The 14,798-nt window shown below is 44.0% G+C and overlaps 1 protein-coding gene across 8 annotated transcripts in view; it reads left to right on the top strand.

Annotated features, from left to right (window-relative positions):
- Positions 1–14,798, top strand: part of NUB1 (negative regulator of ubiquitin like proteins 1) — a gene marked incomplete in the record, with an annotated part of 1,333,835 nt that overhangs the window by 1,272,202 nt on the left and 46,835 nt on the right.

Raw genomic sequence — 14,798 nt, forward strand, 5'->3', positions numbered from 1 at the left:
GGCTTAGAATCAGTGAACACTTGAGTGATATTAGGATACATAAGCAAACCAGTGCACTATATAAGCATATTTCTAATCATCAGACTGGTTCGTTTAAATTTACTATTGATTGTATTGTGCATAAAAACAATCATCTAGCTGGTTTTCATCAACTTTTAGACATCAAAGAAAAATAGTGGATTGTCAAACTGGGTGGGCTTTTTCCTCCAGGTTTAAATGAACAGTTTTGATTATTTAATGTGTGTATTATTTTCATTGGTCTCTGTCCTAATTGTATGCCTATATATTTATGGGCTACTTCTGAATGCAATGGTCTTTAATATTTTTGTTACACTGAGGAAGGCTGTTTAGCCGAAACCGGTCTGTGTAATTTGTTCTTTTTGCATATGTATATGCAGTCTGTTTCCATGGTGTATATCATGTGTATTTTTTAATACACTTATTTTCCAACAGGATTTGTGCTGGCTCTTCTTTTTTTTGGTTTGGCTTCATTGGTTTGAGCCGTACACTTGCTGTACGTGCGGGTGCTTTACTGTCTTTAAAAAATGCGACAAATGTTCTCAAAAAATGTCATTGACTGACAGTCACACCAATTGTGTGTACTGTCTTGGAGAGGCTAATTTATAAGAACCTTGTACTTTCTGTCATGCTTTCAGCACCAGGCTTCTTAATGAAAAGAAAAGGAAACTTATAGATAGGGTCCTTATGACTAGTTCCTTCCAAGAACAGCTGGAACAAGGTCAGACAGTTCCTAAAAGTCATAAAAGGAAATCTCCATCGGTTCCTGCTTTGGAACCATCAAAGAAATCAAAAGCGACGGAGCCGAAGAGTTCTGGCTCCGATTATGCTTCTTCAGTCTTTGTGCCGTCTGTTTCATCGGTGCCAAGACCATCTTCTCTGTTGAGACACTCACCTATTTTGGAACCGGTTTCACGAACCTTAAAATCTCTGATTTTGGAAAGGAGGAGATCTCCATCTATCTCCACCTGTTCCTCCAGGACACTTCCTGATGAGGATGTCGAGCAGGTGGTGAAGAGGCTGCTCTCTGACCTGGCACTGGCAAAAATGTTAGCTCTTCCAGACCCAAAGGCTGCAGATCCATTCCATCTTCAGTCTACTGCTCCTCCAACTGCTTCGCTCTCGGAGTCTAATGCTTCGGGTCCTTTAATGCTGGAACCTTCAGTTCCGAGAATTCTTCCTGCTTCCTCGGAAATGATAACTCTATCCTCATTAGCTCAGTCTGGAGCCGAGGAGTCTGGGAGCTGATGCTCTCGGGTCAACTCCCGAGAGGGATAGTCACCCCGGTTTTTCTTTGGAACTGACGCTCCCTCTCGGTGTTTCGGCTTGTGTGAGCTCGGCTACCACATCTGCTTCGGAACCTGCCCCTCCTGCTCGGAGTCGACATTCTGTTTCCTCGGAGCAGAGGTCTTCTTCGGAGCGGGGTGGTAAGGCTTTCAAGGTGATAGAGGAAGCTTTGTCTAGTGCTAAAGCCCTGCCTTTGGACCCGATATCCCTCCAGCAGCCGGCAGCAACCTCTTCTCCCCCGCCTGCCCCTAAGCATAGGGAACCTGAGCCCCAAGGAGCCCCCATTGGAGGTGTCCTTGCTTCCAAGACCTCCCCAGATTATCCCACTGGAGAGTTCCCTCAGAAAAGACTTTGCAAGAGGAAGCACATTGACTCACCCGAGTCTGTCATTTCGGACACTGATTTGGATGAGTGAGAAGGGTCCCCAAGATTCTTCTCTGAGGATGTCTCCTTTTTGGACATCCTTGAAATCCTTAGATAGAGGGGTGATTGGAAGACCTCTAACCCTACTGAGGACGAATTAGTGTACCTTGAGGCTTTTGGTTCCCGACCTTCCATCTCCTGGTTGACACTGCCATATGACCAACTGTTAGGGGTCATATCTCGGAAAGCCTGGACCTCTTCGGACACAGTGGAGCCTGTCCCGAGGAGGCCAAACAAATTTATCACCGCTCCAGAAGACAAATAATTTCTTACCAAGGGAGTACCTGTGGATGCTATGGTTGTAGCAGCAGCCACAAAGGAGGAGTTATCTGAGACATCCTCTAATATCCATTCTCCTAATAAAGACTCTAGGATGATGGATAATAATGGAAAGCGTACCTTTTCTTCAGCGGCCTTTACCTTACGATCGCTGAATTACCTGTCACATTTTACTAGGCTTCAAGGGATCTCCTGAAGGAGTTGGGAGATTCCCTTCAGGGTTCAGTAGCTTCGGGATCCACTGACAAGGTATCTGTGCAGCTCTCCACCCTTACCTCCATTGCTAACTCCTCCTGAGGCTGATTTCCTATGCAGCTGTCAGAGTGAGCAGGTTGGCCGCAGCGGGGATCTCTCTTAGGAGACATTCCTGGATGCGTCTGTGCAATTTTACGGAATCCTTCAAGTCTTCTTCTGTCAACGTCCCCTTTGATGGTTCAACTCTTTTTGGACCTCAGGTAAAAGAGACTTTGACCAGGTGCGAGCAGGAAGGGAAAACCTATTTACTGTCTGAGTTCGTTTCTCCCTTCCTTCCAGACCCTATTCCAAGGGTCATACAGGAGGGAAAATGTGGTTCCGTAAATCCCAGGTTTCCCTCAAGCACAAGGTCAACCCTCCCCTAGAGGCAGAGGGGGAGGTTATAATGGAAGATGTGATGTTCGCGGCAGAGAGGGTTCGCAACACCAGGGTGATATTTCTCTGATCGACCCTTTCATCGCTCCTGAGGGGGTTGCCCAACTGTCCGTCTCTGGAGGCAGTCGGGGGGTCATCTCTCACTGTACCCAAGAACCTGGCTACAATTTCCCAAGATCGATGGGTACAAAATATAATTTCCAGAGGTTACCTCATTCCCTTTGTTTCTGATCCCCCTGAAAATCAGTCTTTACCAGATGTGCCACCCAATCAAGTAGACCATGCAACATCAGAGGGTCAACTCGTTGCTTCAAAAGAGTCAGCCAAGAAATCCCCACAGAGGAAATAGGATCGAGAACTTACTCATGATTCTTTTTAGTTCCAAAAAAGACCGGGGATTGGAGATCAATTCTAGATCTCAGCAAGCTAAACAAGTCTGTAAAGAAATTTAAGTTCCATATGATCACTCTGCAGTCAATTTTTCCATTTATCGGAAAAGACAATTGGATGTGCTCCATAGATCTTCAGAACGCGTACTACCATATCAAAATGGACAGGCGCTGCAGAAGACATCTATGCTTTCGGCTGGGAGCCAGTCATTTTCAATTTCGAACACTGCCCTTTAGCCTCACTACAGCCCCCAGAGTGTTCACCAAATGTATGGCAGTGGTCATGACTCACCTGAGATGTAAGGGATTCCCGATGTTTCTGTACTTAGACGACTGGCTCCTCACTGCTACCACCAAGCACCAACTAATCCGAGCCAGGGACGAGACTCTATCCTTGTGCACCAGATTAGGAATTACAGTAAATCTAAAAACATCCGCCTTATCTCCATCGCAACGCATTGTCTTCTTAGGCTCAGACATAGTTTCAACCACCATGACAACAAAACTGACACCAGAAAGGATAGAATCGTTGCACAGCCAAGTCAGATTCTTGTTGACCAAAGACAAAGTACAGGCCAGGATAGTTCTTCAAGTCCTAGGGACTATGGCATCCACCATTCTTTTAGTTCCCTTAGCCCACCTACACATGAGAGTACTTCAGTGGCTACTATTTGCCCAGTGGTCAATGCAGGATCTACCCTTGTCACACCAAATACTCATTACAAACTCCTGCAAGAAGGATCTAACATGGTGGTTACATGTAGATCAGCTTTATGTAGGTCATCCCCTTGTTCTTCCTTAACAAAATGCAGTCGACCATGGACGCTTCCCATATTGGGGGGGGGGCATTATCTGGGAATGACAGTCCAAGGTATATGGCAGGATCACAAGAACCACTTGCATATAAATGTTCTGGAGATGAGAGCAGTGCTATACATGTTGCAAGCAATCCCAAGTTCTTTTCCCACCGGGACAATTGCAATTCAGTCAGACATGTCTGTAGTGTGGTACATAGACAAGCAAGGGGGAACCAAGTCTTACCCACTTTGTCGAGAGGCACAAAGAGTATGGAAGTGGGCGATGAACTCTCAACATTTTCTGGTAGCAACGTACATTCCGGGGAAGTCCAATGTGATAGCAAACAAACTGAGTCGGGCAATTTTGATACCTCACGAGTGGTCCCTGAAAACAGAAGTTGCAGAAGCGATTTTCCGCAAATTGGGCTACCCTTGCTGTGACCTATTCACCACATACATGAATGCCAAATGCAGCAACTACTTTGCCTTATTCCCCATCCGGGGGAGTCGCCCAGGGACGCTCTGGTCCACAGTTGGCCTCCAGGACTTCTTTATGCTTTTTCCACCCTTTCCTCTCGTACCCAAAGTGATTCAGAAAGCAAAACTGTTGAAGAGTTCCCTGATCCTCATTGCTCCTTACTGGCCTCGCCAAGTCTGGTTCCCCTTCCTGTGGCCCTATCTCTTGGAGGAACCATGGATTCTGGAACCATCTCCAGCCCTTCTGATTCACCAATCAGGACAGTTCCATCCTACCATCCAAACCCTAAAATTGACAGCATGGCTGCTCCAGTTCCAAGAATAGCCAGGTGTATATCCCTTTCTCCTACCGTTAAACATATCCCCATTTCTTTCCACAAACCTTCCACCAGGAAATTATATTCCAGCAAATGGAAAAGGTTTTCCATTTGGGCGGCTAAACAAGGCATTGATCCCTACTCAGCCCCTATAGAGTCTATCCAGTCCTTTCTTGCATCTATTTTTCAAGAAGGAGCTGCAGCTGCTACCATTAGAGTCCAATTGGCTGCCATCTCAAATTATCATTTTGGGAACATAGGAAACTCTATTATGTCCCACTGTTTATGTAAAACCTTTTTGAAAGGAGTCCTCCTCCTCAGACCTCCACTCAGGCAACCTCCAGAACCCTGCGACTTAAATTTAGTTCTGACATCATTAATTTCTCTACCATTTGAACCGTCTTCTTCATCCGACTTGAAATTGTTGTCTTGGAAGACATTGTTCTTAGTTGCTATAACATCTGCTAGGAGGGTTTCAGAATTGCAAGCTCTAACCATTCGACCTCCATATATTATAGTCCATAAGGATAGAGTCTCCCTAAGAACTAATCCTCCTTTTCTTCCTAAGGTATGCTCAGAACATAATCTAAACACAACTATTGAATTACCAGTATTCTTCCCCAATTGCAGTAATAAATCAGAATACAGATAGATATCCATAGAATTCTCCATTTTTACCTACACAGGACTAAATATTTTAGGAAATCGGATCAATTGATGTGAAGTTGTTCAATCTCGCCATTCATTCTTCACTGATGGGTTCAGAGCCGATCCTCGGCTCTGACACGGCTGTTTAGCAAAGCTCAAACTTTACCATGTTGCACTGCTGGAATTACCTCAGATCTAGTTTGACACGGCACTGATCTCTTGGTTTCCAACTCTGCTCGAGACTTTATTCAACGAATTAGCAAGTTTTTCTAAACATTTTCTTATATTTTCATATTTAGACTTTTGCTTAGTATTTCCCTTACCCATATATTACTATCTCTTTTGGCCTCGTTTATTTTTCATGGCGGTTCTTTGCTAGTGTTGGCTTTGGCCTTTAGTAGTGTGGTGTTAGTGCAGTTAGGTATTAACAGCTATTTTACAGTTAGTTTTCTGTTTATATATATATATATATATATATATATATATATATATATATATATATATATATATATAGTGTGGCCTCTTGGGCATTGTTTGATAGTGTGTGCTTTTCTAAAATAGTTTACAGTTGTGATAGATTAAAATTATGTCGGAAGATAGACAGACATCTAAAGTCTGGTTTCAAAACATTTCCAGCCTGCAGACAGAAGATATCTGTCAGAGACGGACACATTCAATGTGTCTATTGTCTGGGTGAGGTGCACCTTCAGGAGTCCTGCAGTATCTGCCACTCCTTTTCCACTAGGGTGCTTGCTGAGATGAAGAGAAAGCTCATGGATTGGGGTATTCTTAAGCACGCTTTTGTGGAAGCTTTGACTGACCAGGATGGAGCCAGAAAGTCATCAAAGTCCTCTAAATCCTCCTCAGACTCCAAGTCAAAAAAAGTCTAAGAAAGTGGAACTTGCTGTGACTTCGGCTCTACAGCCTTCGAAGCTGATAGTCTTTTCCTTTCGGACCGGGGCACTGTCTTGAAACCGGTTTCTGAAACTCCTTCTCCATTACTCCAGTCGGCATCATCGGTGTATTCCTCCAGGTCCTCTGTTAGCCTTTCGGATTCAGACATGGACTGACTGGCACAGAAGCTCTTAAAGACACCAGGCCTAGCTAAATTGCTGTCGGCTCCGACCCAGGCGTCGGAACTGAAGACCACTACCCCAGAATTGACTGCTCCTTCTCCAATCCATACCAGTTTTTCAGAGCCGGAGGAGGCCGACCTGATGGTTGTAGAACCCTTGGAGCCGACGCCTGTTCCATTGTCATCGGCTCCATCTACTTGGACGTCCTCGGCACCGACTGGGGACTCCAGGAGCTGACACTCTCCGGTCGAGTTCGGGAAGGATAGTCGCACTGACCTATCGGTGCCGATTCTTCCTCTCGGGGCATCGGCGCGGGTGAGCTTGGCTCCTACCTCAGGCTCGGAACCCACGGCATCAGTGCGGGAGGGGATCATGGTTCCTTTGGGTCAGTCGACTCCTTCTCATTGGAGCTGTGATACCTTCGAAGTCATGAGGCGAGTATTGTCTGTGCCTGTGTCTGCTCCTGCTTCCATCGGCCACCCCAAGTGTAGAGACCCAGAGCCTCAGGTAGCCCCACTGGGCACTCCCTGCTCTTCTGAGACTTCCCCAGAGGCTCTCACTGAAGAAGTCCCCAGAAAGAGTGTGTGCAAGAGTAGGCACTTGGACTCCCTACAGGAGTCATTGACATCTGACACTGACTTGGATGAGTCAGAAGGGTCCACTCCATCCCCCTCTGAGGACTTCTTCTTTGCGGAGATCCTTGAGATCCTTAGGCAGAGGGGTGATTGGCAGTCCAAAACCCCTACTGAGTACAAGTCAGTTCTCCTGAAGGCTTTTGGGTCTCAACCTTCCACCTCCTGGGTGTCTCCACCCTATGATGAGCTTATGCAATTGGTCTCTCATAGGGCATGGGAGTCGCCGAAGTCCATGGAACCTGTCCCTCAGAGGCCGAATAAGTTTATCTCTGCCCCAGTGGATAAAACCTTCTTGTCTAAGGGAGTCCCTGTTGATGCCATGGTGGTGGTGGCAGCCACCAAGAAGGAATTGTCTGAGACCTCCGCTTATATCCATCCTCCTAACAGAGATTGTAGGATCATGGATAGATATGGGAAACACATGTTCAGTTCAGCGACTTTCACTCTTCGATCACTGAACTATCTGACCCATTTCACCAGACTGCAAAGAGATCTCCTTAAGGAGTTGGGAGATGCTCTTCAGGGTGCTGTAGCTGCAGGTGTCTCTGACAAAGTTTCTGCCCAGCTTGCTACCCGTACTTCCATTGCAAACTCATCCATGCGTCTCATATATGCAGCAGATGGTTCGAGTAGGGCTTCAGGTTCAGGGATTGCTCTTCGTAGGCATGCCTGGATGCGCCTCTGTTCCTTCGCGGAGCCCTTCAAGTCTTCGTTCGTAAATATCCCATTTGATTGCTCATCCTTGTTTGGGCCTAAGGTAAAGGAAACATTGACCAGGTGTGAACAGGAGGGAAAGACTGTCTGCCATTGGAGTCCGTTTTTCCACCCCTACTCAGCCTTGCCCCAAAGGCCAAAAGGGAGGAAAGATGTGGTTCCGAAAAGCCCAAGGAGCCTTTCAGGACACGTGTAGAGAACCCCCCTTCAGGGGCAGAGGAGGAGGTAATAATGGAAGATGCCACCCTCGTGGCAGAGGGGGGGTCCGCAACACCAGGGTGACGGAGATCATTTCTCTGGTCAGCCCTCTCAGCACTCCTGAGAGGAGGCCCAGCTATCCTGCTCTGGAGGCAATCAGAGGTCACTTATCTTTGTACCCAGAAGCCTGGCTAGACATAAACGACAGCTGGGTACAAAGCATCATTTTCAGAGGGTATTTCATACCGTTCTCCTGTCCTCCCCTTTCTGTCAGGAGAATCCCCGACATTCCACCCAGTTACAGGGAACAAGCAACTATAGAGGTCCACAAGTTGCTAGAAAAAAAGAGTCATTCAGCCAGTCCCATCAGACCTAACAGGATTCGGAACTTACTCAAGATTCTTTTTGGTTCCAAAGAAAACAGGGGACTGGAGACCCATTTTGGACCTCAGCAGACTCAACCAATTTGTGAAGAAAGAGAAGTTCCGAATGGTCACGCTTCAGTCCATACTTCCCTTTTTAGGGAAAGACAATTGGATGTGCTCGATTGATCTCAAGGATGCGTACTACCACATAAAAATGGCCAGACCATCCAGGGATCACCTGCATTTCTGGCTAGGAGCCAATGACCATCAGTTTCGAGCCCTGCCCTTTGGTCTCGCTACTGCCCCCAGAGTGTTTACCAAATGTATGACAGTGGTCACGGCTCACCTGAGGCGTTTAGGATTCCAGGTTTTTCTGTACCTGGACAATTGGCTCCTTACCTCCACCACCAAGCATCAACCGATTCAGGCAACAGAATCCACTCTTGACACACTGCAGCCACTTAGACATTACAGTCAACTCCAAAAAGTCTGCCTTGTCGCCATTGCAGCATGTTAGATTCTTCAACCACCACTCTGTCTTCTAGTCAAAAGGGTCTTTCTCTTCTTCGACAGCACATCTCTTTGTTGGTGTCAGAGAACAGAGCTCCAGCCGCAGAGGTCTTGAAAGTAATAGGTTTGATGGCGGAAGCAATCTTAGCCATTTCATTAGCAAGGATGCATATGCGGATTCTTCAGTGGCTTCTGTTCACCCAATGGTTGACCAGGAATTGCCAATGAACCATATGATTCTGATCAGAAATTCTTGCAAGAGGGATCTTCAGTGGTGGATGACGTCTCCATGTCACAATAGGATGCCCCTTTGTACTCCCATCCCCAGTAGCCACTGTAACCACGGAGACTTCCCTGATAAGGTTGGGGGGGGTCGGGCATTTTCAGGGAAAGACTGCCCAAGGCACATGGATGGATCAAAAGTCACATCTGCATATCAATGTTCTGGAGATGAGAGCAGTACTTCTGGCGTTGCAGTACTTTCAGGACTCTCTTCCTCTAGGGACAATTGCAATACAGACAGACAACATGTCAGTGGTCTGGTACTTGAACAAACAGGGTGGGACCAAATCATACCCCCTTTGCCGAGAAGCCCTCAGAGTATGGCAATGGGCTGTGTCATCCCAGCGCTTTCTGTTAGCAATGCACATTCCGGGGAGATCCAACGTGATAGCGGACAAGCTGAGCATGGCAATTTTGTTGCCCCACGAGTGGTCCCTCAAACAAAAGGTTGCGGACAGGATTTTCCACAAATGGGGCCAGCCTTGCTGCGATCTTTTTGCCAGTCACATCAACACCAAATGCAGAAGCTACTTTGCCCTGATACCTCCTCCGGGAGATCCCCCGAGGGATGCACTCGTCCACGATTGGCACCGGGGTCTTCTATATGCATTTCCCCCAATTCCTTTGATACCCAGATTTTTACAGAAAGCAAAGTCACTAGGACGGACTGTCATTCTTATAGCCCCTCATTGGCCTCGGCAGATTTGGTTCCCATTTCTTTACCATCATCTTTTGGAGGATCCATGGATCATGGACCCAATTCCAGACCTTCTGACACACCTATCAGGGGACCTCCACCCTTCCTTGCAGTCACTGAGCTAACTGCTTGGCTGCTCCAGTTCCCCGCATAGTCAGGCTTCATAATCTTTCTTATGATACAAGTCAAATCTTATTGGCTTCCCATAAACCTTCCACCAGAAAATTGTACTGTAGTAATAGAAGAGATTTTCTGTTTGGGCTTCAAACCAGAACATTGATCCTTACCAAGCTCTGCTGTCATCTATTCTTGAATTCTTGGCTAAGATTTTTAACAAAGGAGCAGCAGCTGCTACTGTCCGGGTACAGTTAGCTGCTATATCTAATTTTCATCTAGGTATTGACAGACTAAATATTATGGCTCACCAGTTGTCGAAGGCCTTTCTCAAAGGTACCCTTCACATGAGGCCTCCAGTAAAGACTCGTTATTCTCCATGGAATTTGAATTTCATGCTATCCTATATCATTCTTCCCCCATTTGAACCAGCATCATCTTGTGAGCTCAGTTTTTTATCATGGAAAACTATCTATTTTTTTAATGGCAATTACTTCTGCCTGCAGAATGTCAGAGCTTCAAGCATTATCTATCAAATCCTCTTGTATGATTTTTCATGCTGACAGAGTATCCCTTAGGACAAACCCTTCCTTTTTGCCTAAAGTATGTTCTGAGTTTAACATTAATCAAGTCATTCAGTTGACCGTTTTTTTTCCCCAACCATACCAACAAATTAGAATACATGCTGCACAAACTTGATGTTCACAGACAACTTAGATGTTATCTGGGTAGAACAAAAGACATTAGAAAATCAGACCAGCTTTTTGTATCCTTCTCGGAAGCCAGAAAAGGTTGACCAGTGGCTAAAACAACCCTAAGTGACTATCGGATTGTATCACTTACACTTATTCATCTGCTAATATGCCTTTATTTCATAAGGTGAAGGCTCATTCAACCAGAGCAGTCTCTACCTCTTCAGCTTTTCAAGCCAAGTTACCCCTTGACAGCATCTGTGCTGCAGCTACATGATCTAAGCCTCACACTTTTATCACTCATTACAAAGTGGATAAGGCCTCCAGGGACAGGGCTTCTTTTGGTTCTACATTCCTGAAAAGTGTACTCCTGTGACCCATCCGGGATCTAGGGTGCTAGGGATGCTGCCCATCAGTGAAGAATGAACGGTGAGATTGAACAACCTCACATAAAGAAGTTATATACACACCATGATGTTCCATGTGTGTTGTTCCATCTTGCCTTCATTCTCACGTCCCTCCCTCCATCCCCCTCCTAGCTAACAGCTGACCTGGAGACTGGCTTCATCCTGGTTTCTCTATGCTTTTTCCTCTCTAGGGAGAGTAGTTCTTTTACTAGGATATGGTATAAGCAGCAAACAAGATCTGAGGTAATTCCAGCAGTGCATCATGGGATAAGGGGCTGGGTCTTGAACTACTGGTAAACCTTGAGCTTTGCTAAACGGCCGTGTCTGAGCCGAGGATCGGCTCCGAACCCATCAGTGAAGAATGAAGGCGAGATGGAACAACTCACATGGAACGTTATGGTGAGTACATAACTTCTTTTTTGTTCCTTCTCAGACAAAAACAAAGGCTTGCCTGTTTCTAAGGTGACTGTCTAAATGGCTTTCAGTCTGCATCTCTTTTGCTTACAAAAATGTTGGGAAACAAATACCTGCTAAAGTAAAAGGCCATTCAACTAGAGCAGTATCAACTTCATATGCCTTCAAATCAAAACTCCCAATTGATATTTGTGCAGCAGCTACTCGGGCGAGACCTCATACCTTTGTCACTCATTACAAATTGGATTTGGCTTCCTGGGACAGGTCATTCTTTGGGGTCCACTGTGCTGAAGAGTCTCTTTGCTTGAGCCACCCAGGATAAAGGTGCTGGGGGCACTATCCCATCCAGCAAGAATTACGGCGAGATAGCAAGAAGTTATGTACGTACCATAACGTTCCATGTTTGTAGTCCATCTTGCCTACATTCTTGCGTCCCACCCTCCTTCCCCCTTCCTGTATCCTGGAGGAACTGGTGGATTATCGATTATGCTGTCTGACCTTGTTATAGTTGTCTGCCCACTTAGCGGGGATAGTAAAACAAAGTCCTTTTGTTTGTATGTACATAGTTATTGATCGTATAATTACTATTATGTATTTAGTTACTTACTTGCAAACAAGATCTGGGGAATTGCCATGGTGCACCATGGGATAGGGGATAGCCTCGGGCCAGTAAAAGCTCTCGAGCTTTAGTATCGGCCGAGTCAGAGCCGAGGATCAGCTCCGAACCCATCCAGCAAGAATGTAGGCAAGATGGACTACAAACATGGAACATTATGGTAAGTACATAACTTTTTTTTTTATAATCTTGTTAGCAACAATAATGTGATTATAACTACAGCTGATAAAGGAAAAGCCTTGGTTTTGTTAGACAGATCTATGTATGACAAGATAATATTTGATTTATTGTATGATGTCAAACATTACAAGCCAGTATCATTTAGTGAAGTAAAAAGCTTTTTCGCTGATAGACATGCTTATTGTAGAATGGTGCAGTTGTGGAAGGATTACTGAAGACAATAGGAAGTTTCTGAGAGTAGATAGCCCCAAAGTTAGCAAGATCTTTGGATTACCGAAGTTACACAAAGACTTGGGTAACCATTCTCTGAGGCCAATAGCGGCAACCAGTAACAGCAAAACTGAAGGTTTAGCTATTTTTATTGATGAGCATTTGGAAAAAATGCTGGAAAAGGGCAGCTTATACATCAGAGACTTGTTTGATTTTTTTAAGAAAAATAAAAAACTTACAAGTTATTAAAGACTTTTTAGTAATATTGAATATTAAATCTTTATACACAGTTATTGCCAATGAGGAGGGTATGGACACAGTTATTGCCAATGAGGAAGGTATGGACACAGTAAGAGGGGAGTTGGTTAATTCTAAGGTTTTTCCACTGATACTATACAGTTAATTATGGAAGCTATAGACATAATCCTCAGTTACAACCACTTTGAGTTTAACAACAACATGTACTGCAAAGTGCCCATGGGTGCTGCCATGGCACCAAGTTATGCAAATATTTTTATGCATGGGTGGGAAAGACATTTTTTCAACAGCATGTATATGAACAACAGTCTGTTGTGTTGACACTTTATTGATGATGTGTTTTTGGTGTGGAGAGGGAGCACTGATGCACTTGAAAAGTTTCATAAGCACATCAACATTTTAAGTTCTTTTTAAGAATATGCCATAGAATATATTTAGCAGTGATGATATCAAAAGAAAATGGTAAACTTATCAGTAAGATATATAGAAAAGAAACACAAAACAATTATTTTTAGATTATTTTAGTATGCATCCCACCAGAACTAAGCAAAATATAGTGAAGGGGCAGTTAATAAAAGTAAATAAGCTCACTAAAAAGGATGGGGACTTTCTGAAAGTGAGAGCATATGCAACATATTTATCCATAGAGGTTATCCAGTGGAGACAGTAGAAAATAAATTGAAAGAAGTATGCAGTGTTAGGAAAATGAAGTCAATGAGAACGTGAACAGCAAAAATGTGGATTATTGTTTGGCTATGCAAGTCGCAAACAGTATAGATTCACTAGAAATTAAGAAAATAATCAGAAGACATTGGAATATTATTAGCAGTTGTTCAGAAATAACTAAAGTAGTTGGCGACAAACCTGTATTTGTACAGAAAAGAGGCAAGAGTTTCAAGAATTGTTTTTTTCAGAGAAACTTAAGCTTACCATCGAATAGCAGTGTAAAAACATGGATGTTCAAATGTTTCAGCTGTAATTTTTGTAATCACTTGTACACTGCAATAGAAGAAATAAGGGTGAACAACATGCTGATTAACATCAGAGGCAGATTTACTTGCAAGTCTAAGTTAGTTGTGTATTTAGCTTCGTGGTTGCCCTGTCAGTCATTTTATGTTGGTAGAACAGCCAGATGGCTTTACAAGAGAATATAAAAGCACAAATTTGCAATATCAGCTGGTTGTGACAAAAATGGGTTAAGCAAGCAATATCTTTCATCCAAATGTACAGTGGATTTTAAATTTATTGTATTAGATTATGTTGCAAGTTATGACAATACGTTTGGTCCTGAGGAAGAATTAGGGTGGAAAGAATATTTATGGTAAGTTAAACTTAATGCTCGTTATCCAGCAGGATTAAACAACAGAGAAGATGTTGTTGCTTACCTGAAACAGAAAGGGTTAAAGCACTAAACTATTTTAATCACATGACTAGGTCTTATATAAATGCTTGGTGATGCTAAATGTATTCAGTCTGAAGAAGTCACAAAGTCAAAGACGAAAGCGCTAAGTGGATACTTGTTATTTTATTGTTTTTATTTTGTGACTATTAAGTAAGTTCTGGATTTTCCTGTTCAGCTATTTTTGTTTTTTCATGTTTTGGGTGTGACAGCTTCATCTTTGATGAAACTGTATTGTCTGTCTGCATTTGTATTGCCAGTTCCTGGTTGAGCTTGCTGGAGGAGTTAAGGTGTGTTTTTCCTTTTGTTTCCATATTCGGATGACTGACTCATAACCACTCCAACCAAGCATCATCTGATCAAAGCACAAGATATGTACTCCAGTTATGCTCTCGTTTCGGAATTACCATCACTCTGAAGAAATCTCAGCTCAAACCAACTCAAATATTGGTGTTCATCAGAGCCTTGTTCAGTACGGTATCTGTGACCGCCTCTTTCTATCAATGATTCAAACCATTCAGTTCCAGGTCAAAAAGATCATTCAAAGTTCTTCTCTTTCAACTGGACTGATTCATCAAGCATTGTGTTCAGTGTCTGCTGCAATAGTTTTGGTACCATTATCAAGGTACCATATGAACATCCTTCAGTGGAACCTAGAGACTAAATGGCCCATTCTTCACCAACCTTTATCCACCCAGATCAGTATAACACAGGCTGGCAAGAATTACCTCCTATGGTGGATTTATTCTGATGAAGTAATAGAAGG

Source organism: Protopterus annectens, chromosome 3.part1 (genome assembly GCF_019279795.1).
Source record: "Protopterus annectens isolate FY-2018-M chromosome 3.part1, PAN1.0, whole genome shotgun sequence".
Classification (NCBI taxonomy): Eukaryota; Metazoa; Chordata; order Ceratodontiformes; family Protopteridae; genus Protopterus; species Protopterus annectens.